Here is a 7,504-nt window from a genome sequence, read left to right as displayed (position 1 = left end):
CTAGCACTGGAGTAATATGATCACATTTTTTGGTTCTAGTCAGGATTCTAGCAGCCGTATTTAGCACTAACTGAAGTTTATTTAGTGCTTTATCCGGGTAGCCGGAAAGTAGAGCATTGCAGTAGTCTAACCTAGAAGTGACAAAAGCATGGATTAATTTTTCTGCATCATTTTTGGACAGAAAGTTTCTGATTTTTGCAATGTTACGTAGATGGAAAAAGCACAATATGTGCCATGGGATCTTTAATGACCTCAGAGAGTCAGGACACCCGTTTAACTTCCCATCCGAAAGACAGCACCCTACACAGAGCAGTGTCCCCAATCACTGCCCTGGGGTATGTTTTTAGACCAGAGGAAAGAGTGCTTCCTACTGGCCCTCCAACACCACTTCCAGCAACATCTGGTCTCCCATCCAAGAACTGACCAGGACCAACCCTGCTTAGCTTCAGAAGCAAGCCAGCAGTGGTATGCTGGGTGGTATGCTGCTGAATGCTTAGGTAAATAAGCTATTTCTATATTTTTTTTTGTTATTTGCAAAATAACATTATGGGGTATTGTGTGTGGATTGATGAAACATTAAAAAAATATATATTTTAGAATAAGAACGTAACAAAATGTGGAAAAAGGGAATACTTTCCGAATGCACTGTATAGACACCCACAGTCAAATAGATTAGATTAAATTCTTATGCTCCGAGCTCCAACAGTGCAGGTCAAAAAAGGGAATGAATGAGACAATAATAACAAATAAAAAAAAATACAAATTACAATAAGAATATATACACTTTACAACTGTAGCAATGATACACTACATATTCGTCGCCAAACCCACTGGCTCCAGGTCATCTATAAGTCTTTGCTAGGTAAAGCCCCTTCTTATCTCAGCTCACTGGTCACCATAGCAACACCCACCCATAGCACGTGCTCCAGCTGGTATATATCACTAGTCATCCCCAAAGCCAACAATTCATTTGGTAGCCTTTCCTTCCAGTTCTCTGCTGCCAATGACTGGAATGAATTGCAAAAATCACTGAAGCTGGAGACTTATATCTCCCTCTCTAACTTTAAGCATCAGCTGTCAGAGCAGTTTACTGATCACTGTACCTGTACTCAGCCAATCTGTAAATAGCACACCCAACTACATCATCCCCATATTGTTATTTATATTATTTATCTTTTGCACCCTAGTATCTCTACTGGCACATCTATCACTCCAGTGTTAATGCTAAATTGTAATTATTTCGCATCTATGGCATATTTATTGCCTTACTTCCCTAATCTTCTACATTTGCACACACTGTACATAGGTTTTTGTATTGTGTTATTGACTGTACGTTTGTTTATGTGTAACTCTATGTTGTTGTTTTTGTTGCACTGCTTTGCTTTTTCTTGGCCAGGTCGCAGTTATAAATGAGAACTTATTCTCAACTGGCCCACCTGGTTAAATAAAGGTGATAAAAACAAATAAAAATCCGTTGGGTGGGCAGGGTAAGTGTCTGTTAGAAGGGGGCGGAAGAACATTCATAGGGGGAGCGGCAGGAAGTCCGGGGGACAGGGGGAGCAGGTAACTAACTACCTAGTGGCTATTCAGCAGTCTGATGGTCTGGGAGTAGACACTATCGGCCAGTCTGAACATTTTTGCCATGATACTCCTTTACTGCCCGCGTCTGAGTGAGGGAAATGGGGAGAACAGGCCGTGGCTCGGGTGGCTGAGGTTCTTGATGATCTTCTTGGCCTTCCTGCAACACTTGGTGTTGTATGTGTCCTGGAAGACAGGCAGTGAGCACCCAATAGTGTGTTCGGCTGAGCGTACCACCCTCTGTAGGGCCCTGCGGTCAGTGGTGGTGGAGTTGCCGTTCCAGGCTGTGATGCAGCCTGATAGTATGCTCTCGATGGTGCTCCTGTAAAACTCTATGAGGGCCCTTGGGGACAGGCCAAATTTCTTCAGCCTGAAGAGTCACTGCCGTGCCTTCTTCACCACTTGAATTTTTTGACCGCCTCCAAGGCCTTGATGGTTCCGCCAGAAAGTCCACAATCTGCTCCTTTGTTTTGCTGACGTTGAGGGAGAGGTGATTTACCTGCCAACAGTGCCTACCTCCTCTCTGTAGGTTGTCTCGCTGTTATTGGTAATCAGGCTTACTACTGTCATGTTATCAGCAAACTTGATGATGGAGTTGAAACTGTGTAAGGCCACGCAGTCTTTGGTATACAGGGAGTACAGGAGGGGACTGAGGACACACCCTTGTGGGGCCCTCGTGTTTAAATCAGTGTGGAGGAGGTAATGTTGCCTTTGTGAGCTTTGTGCTTTGTGATGAGTTTAGAGAGCACATTATTAAGTTGTGTCCAAGGCATGGTCAATCAAAGATGTGTATTTCTGGAAATGTGCAGTAAGCATATACAACAACTTCAGCTTTGTGTCTGGGCCTGAAGCAGTAGTCTACCCACCATCCCTATCTGCCCCTCTGTCAATGGAACTACAGTAATTCATGCCTCAGCGTACTTAACCATACCAATATGAGAGAGAGAGAGAGAGAGAGAGAGAGAGAGAGAGAGAGAGAGAGAGAGAGAGAGAGAGAGAGAGAGAGAGAGAGAGAGAGAGAGAGAGAGATCTACACACCCCCAGGACACTACTTGTCAGGATCACCCACCTGACAAGAACAAAGAAGGAACAGACAGTCACACCACATGTGACTGTAATCTAGTAATCATATATCTGCTTGGCAGATCCTTTCATCCAAAGTCTGACAGGGGAAGGGAAGATATAGCTGTATATTTACATCAGGTACACTAGAAACATGCTGTAATATACTGGATTAAAAGATTCCCCCACCTGGAATGGTCACCTGTCCATGTATTTCCTTTAGTTAGAGAGAGAGAAAGAGAGAGAGAGAGAGAGAGAGAGAGAGAGAGATGGTACATAAATACACATATACGAAACATTGATTGTGTGTGTGAGACAGTAAACTAGCCTAATTCTTGAAACGTGTACCCCCGAAAATGGATGTGAAGATTTTCTTGATTAATCAGAGATCCCTGTATTTTTATGCATTTTGTATTTGACAATAGGATACATTTTGCCTATCCCTGTTCCCCCTCAACACTCAATCTGACATTGCACCTCTCAACTGCCTTTTAAATTCTTGATTCTCTTAACTTACAGGAATCTTCTAGCTTGGATGGAAGGATGGAAGAGGAACGAACGGAAGGAGTACAGAAGTTATCCAGCCTGCTGACTAATACATTTAAATAGCCTGTTTTGCTGTCTATCTTGCTCTCTATCTCTCTCCGTCTGTCTGCCTGACTGCCAGATTGCTTAGGGAAACATAGTCAATGTACTTGCTAGGCTAAGTCTACCTTAGTGAAAACCTTGGGTAATTGTTAATCATGAATTGTCTCAGTCTTTACAGTTTCCAACAGTTGTTTACAGACAGATTATTTCACTAAAACTTACTGCATCACAATTCCAGTGGGTGAGAAGTTTGCATACACTAAGTTGACTGTGCCTTTAAACAGCTTGGAAAATTCCTGAAAATTATGTAATGTCTTTAGAAGCTTCTGATAGGCTAATTGCTATAATTTGAGTCCATTGGAGGTGTACCTGTGGATGTATTTCAAGGCCTACCTTCAAACTCAGTTCCTCTTTGCTTGACATCATGGGAAAATCAAAAGAAATCAGCCAAGACCTCAGAATTTTTTTTAATCCTTGGGAGCAATTTCCAAATCCCTGAAGGTACCACGTTCATCTGTACAAACAACAAACAATAGTATGCAAGTATAAACACCACCGTCATACCGCTCAGGAAGGAGACGCGTTCTGTCTCCTAGAGATGAACGTACTTTGGTGCGAAAAATGCAAATCAATCCCAGAACGACAGCAAAGGAACTTGTGAAGATGCTGGAGGAAACAGGTACAAAAGTATCTATATCCACAGTAAAACGAGTCCTGTTTCGACATAACCTGAAAGGCTGCTCAGCAAGGAAGAAGCCACTGCACTAAAACCACCATAAAAAAGCCAGACTACGGTTTGCAACTGCATATGGGGACAAAGATCATGCTTTTTGGGGAAATGTCCTCTGGTCTGATGAAACAAAAATATAACTGTTTGGCCATAATGCCCATCGTTATGTTTGGAGGAAAAAGGGGGAGGCTTGCAAGCCAAAGAACATCATCCCAACCTTGAAGCACGGGGGTGGCAGTATCATTGTCACGTCCTGACATTAGTTCCTTTTTATGTCTCTATTTTGGTTTGGGTGAGTTGGGGTGGGCATTCTATGTTTTTCATTCTATGTTTTGTTCTGTGTGTTGTATTTCTATGTGTTTGGCCTGGTATGGTTCCCAATCAGAGGCAGCTGTCAATCGTTGTCTCTGATTGAGAACCATACTTAGGTAGCCTGTTCCCACCTGTGTTTGTGGGTAGTTGTTTTCTCTTTTTGTATTATGTACCAGACAGAACTGTTTCGGTTTCGTTCATTCTCTTTTGTTGTTTTTTCATTCAGTGTTCATTTCATAAATAAAGATGAACACGTACCACCCTGCACCTTGGTCCTCACCTTCTTCAACCCACGACAGCCGTTATAATCATGTTGTGGGGGTGCTTTGCTGCAGGAGGGACTGGTGTATTTCACAAAATAGATGGCATCATGAGGGAGGAAAATTATGTGGATATATTGAAGCAACAACTCAAGACAACAGTTAGGACGTTAAAGCTTGGTCGCAAATGGGTCTTCCAAATGGACAATGACCCCAACCATATTTCCAAAGTTGTGGCAAAATGGCTTAAAGACAACTAAGTCAAGGTATTGGAGTGGCCATTACAAAGCCCTGACCTCAATCCCATAGAAAATGTGTAAGTAGAACTAAAAAAGCATGTACGAGCAAGGAGGCCTACACACCTGACTCAGTTACACCAGCTCTGTCAGGTGGAACGGGCCAAAATTCACCCAACTTATTGTGGGAAGCTTGTGGAAGGCTACCCAAAACGTTTGACCCAAGTTAAACAATTTAAAGGCAATGCTACCAAATACTAATTGAGTGTATGTAAACTTCTGACCCACTGGGAATGTGATGAAATAAATAAAAGCTGAAATAAGTAATTCTCTCTACTATTATTCTGACATTTCACATTCTTAAAATAAAGCAGTGATTCTAACTGACCTAAGAAAGGGAATGTTTTACCAGGATTAAATGTCAGGAATTGTGAAAAACTGAGATTAAATGTATTTGGCTAAGGTGTATGTAAACTTCTGACTTCCACTGTATAAGTTGTAACTGCTAAATAATTATTAAACTAGTACCATGGAAAAACTTTTAGCCAGCTGAGTCCACAAAGTTTCTTCAAGAATGTCCTTTTCTAGTTCTTTTAAAATCTCAAATTGCTGAAGTTGTAATGTGCTGATTCACTTCACTGCAGATCTAACCCATCACATGACTCTTCAAGGCCACTACGCTCCAGTTTTTTCAAGTGCAGTCGCAAAAAACATCAAGCGGTATGATGAAACTGGCTCTCATGCGGACCGCTACAGGAATGGAAGACCCAGAGTTACCTCTGCTGCAGAGGATAAGTTCGTTTGAGTTACCAGCCCAAATAAATGCTTCACAGAGTTCAAGTAACAGACACATCTCAAAATCAACTGTTCAGAGGAGACTGTGTGAATCAGGCTTTCGTGGTCGAATTGCTGCAAAGATACCACTACTAAAGGACACCAATAACTTGCTTGGGTCAAGAAACACGAGCAATGGCCATTAGACCGGTTTGAAATTTGTCCTTTGGTCTGGAGTCAAAATGTGAGATTTTTGGTTCCAACCGCCGTGTCTTTGTGAGACGCGGTGTGGGTGAACGGATGATCTCTGCATGTGTATTTCCCACCGTAAAGCATGGAAGGGGAGGTGCTATGGTGTGGAGGTGCTTTGCTGGTGACAATGTTTAGAATTCAAGGCACACTTAACCAGCATGGCTACCACAGCATTCTGCAGCGATACGCCATCCCTTCTGGTTTTCAACATGACAACGACCCAACACACCTCCAGGCTGTGTAAGGGCTATTTGACCAAGAAGGAGAGTGACGGAGTGCTGCATCAGATGACCTGGCCTCCACAATCATCCGACCTCAGCCAAATTGAGATGGTTTGGGATGAGCTGGACAGCAGAGTGAAGGAAAAGCAGCCAACAAGTGCTCAGCATATGTGGGAACTCCTTCAAGACAGTTGGAAAATCATTTCAGGTGAAGCTGGTTGAGAGAATTCCAAGAGTGTACAAAGCTGTCATCAAGGCAAAGGGTGGCTACTTTGAAGAATCTCAAATATACAATCTATTTTGATTTGATGAACACTTATTTGGTTACTATATGATTCCATATGTGTTATTTCATAGTTTCATACAATGTAGAAAATAGTAAAAATAAAGAAAAGCCCTTGAATGAGTAGGTGCTCTAAACCTTTTGACCGGTAGTGTATGTTCCCACCGGGTATTGCCTGCATAGGCTACACCACTGCTGTCAAGTCTTACTGCTAAAAGTTTTTCAAGTTGGATAGTCTTTGAATGCCGACAGCAGTTGCACCATTGGAAGAAGCACTGTAGTTTGGACTGTAGCCTACAAAAGCTTATTCCTGCTTTTTTTCCCGCAAACACATTTGGTTTGTCATAGTGTTGGTCATAGTGGTCTCGTATTTGTGGTCAGACTTGCTCAGGTGGAACAAACTGATTAGAGTGTCATCTGAATAAAAACATTATCTTGGAAGTAATCATTTCGTTTTTCAAAAGTATCTAATTGGATTACAATATTTCTGCTTGTAACATAAAAGACTACAGTTAGGCCTAGATTTTTTGTAATTGTTGGGCTCTGTTAAGAAGCATCATACTTCAATTAATCATTGCACTCATTAAAAAGCCTCATGGCGGTGGGTAAGAATGACCATCTAAACCTTTCTGTGGAGCTTCTGGCCAGCTTCTGTGCTGCATTAGAGTGCTGTGGATTGGTTGCATGACATTGTCCATCATCATGTGAGCCTTGGCTTGCAGCCTTTTTATTAACATGTCCTGCGTTCAGGGTTGTGGAGTAACGGTTTAGCCTACATGTAATCAGTTACATGTAACGGATTACAAAAAACTAACTGTAATCAGTGACATTACCATAAAATATATTGTCATCAGATTACAGATACTTTTGAAAATCTAGATGATTACTTCTAGGATCCAAAGGTTATCCAACTTGAATAAACGCTTGGAGGGAAGGACAACAGCAGTGGTGTAGCCTACGGGTGATCCTGATATAATTTATTATTCATATCTAGGCTACATAGCACATTGATGTGAACCACACTGCTGAGCTCTAATTTATTTGCGGTTTACGGATTGAGGTTGTATGTTATATGTGTATTTTAACTCATTAACTCGTTGAATTAAAGAAGTTTAAAAAGTCTAGCATTAATCGTTTTTGCAACCAGTGTATTCATTACCGAAACCGTTTACCGTTTAAGAACCAAAAGGAAGCAAACCGAGAGTTTA

Source organism: Oncorhynchus mykiss, chromosome 7, assembly GCF_013265735.2.
Source record: "Oncorhynchus mykiss isolate Arlee chromosome 7, USDA_OmykA_1.1, whole genome shotgun sequence".
Lineage (NCBI taxonomy): Eukaryota > Metazoa > Chordata > Actinopteri > Salmoniformes > Salmonidae > Oncorhynchus > Oncorhynchus mykiss.
The sequence above is the reverse complement of the archived record's forward strand: the minus strand, read 5'-3'. Positions refer to the sequence as shown.